The sequence below is a fragment of the Vicugna pacos genome, chromosome 1 (genome assembly GCF_048564905.1).
Source record: "Vicugna pacos chromosome 1, VicPac4, whole genome shotgun sequence".
In the NCBI taxonomy this organism is placed as follows: domain Eukaryota; kingdom Metazoa; phylum Chordata; class Mammalia; order Artiodactyla; family Camelidae; genus Vicugna; species Vicugna pacos.
The window spans coordinates 68530475-68532098 of record NC_132987.1 but is presented as its reverse complement, the minus strand read 5'-3'; positions in this window follow the sequence as shown (position 1 = coordinate 68532098).

Genomic DNA, 1624 nt, shown 5'->3' with positions numbered 1-1624 from the left:
GACTTGTAGGCAAACTTGGTTGAAAGAATTATCTGAAGAGGGGGAGGGTATTAGCAGTAGAGTGCATGCTTAGCATGCATAAGGTCTTGGGTTCAATCCCCAGTACCTCCACTAAAAAATAAAATCAAATCAAAAATTATTTTTTAAAATATGTAAAGAAACTTAATTACCTCCTCTCCCCCCAAAAGAAACAAAAAATAAATTTTTTAAGAATTATCTGAAGAATTTCAATAGGCATAAGACAGTGGTTTCTAACATTTAAAAAAAATGCAGGTGCTTTGTTAATAGCTGAAAATACGGAGGGTGTTTCCACGTGGTAATAACTACATTTTGTTTCCACTGAGAAATCATTCTCAGTATGGATCCTCAAATTCCTTGCACACACTATTCTCTTCCTTTACCCTCCCCAACCATGAGCAGGGACCTGCAGCCTCCAAACTGGAGGTTCCTAGCCTAGGCTGTTGGGAATTATCAGTCTGTATATGATTATAATCAAGAAAACTGGGATGTTTAACAGATACAAACTACTATACATAAAATAGATAAGCAACAAGGACTTACTGTATAGCACAGGGATTTATACCCATTATTTTGTAAAAACCTAGTGAATATAATCTGCAAAAATCCCTGAATCACTATATTGTACACTTGGGACTAATACAATATTACAAATCAACTATACTTCAATTTTTAAAAAAAGAAAGAAAATTGGGATGGAATGCTAGAGGAAGATTCCGCTGAAAAGAGGAGTGGGGGGGGTGGATATGAAAAACATTTTTCCTTTTCTAAATGAAGAAAAAACCACAGCTTTTACTGGTCCCTACTGGGTTAAAGGTAAACCAGGCCAGCCCTAGGTAAACCTGTCATGACCACAAAATGTATTTTCCTTTCAAATTCTTCTTCCCTACTGAGGTTGTGACTGCTGTCTTTATTGGCAGCCCCAGTCCTCCTACTCCCTCCCTCTTCCTGTTTGGGAAAGATATTATTTACACTAATTGGCCAAAGTTTAATAATTAAGTGTCATATAATCATGATGGATTGTGAAACCCTGGGGCATGGTTGCATACTACTTGCTCAAGAACATCCACATCTATGCAAACAAAATATTCTTACTGCTGACCCAGTATCCATCTCCCATCACCTTCCTTAGATTATCCCACTGCGTCCCGGCCCGCTCCCAGGAAGCTCAGCAGTACCAGCGGCTTCTCTCCCAGGTCATGCCCTGGCCCCACCTTCCTTCCAAATCAAAGGCTTTCTGAGCCCTGGGCCTTGGGCTCCACCCCTTCCTATCTGATCACCAACCGGGTGCGCCCGAGGCAGCCCTGCTGTACCCATTGCTGATAGGGAGCTAGGACAGGAGGATGAAGAGAACAAAAACAGGATGCAGCCTGGGAACTGAGACACCGGAGGCACCTGCTGTGGGCCTGGAGCGGGCTCACCAGGAGGCTGTGCTCAGGAAGAACAGGCCGAGCACAGAAGGATGAAGATGGGAGGGAGGGAGGGAGGGAGGGCGGGAGAGGGCTTGGTCGCATTTGTGTTGTTTTCAAGCAGCAGGATTATGGATACTGACATGAACACATCTGGAGGTCTCAAACAGCAGTAAAAACCAAGACGAACAGCCAAA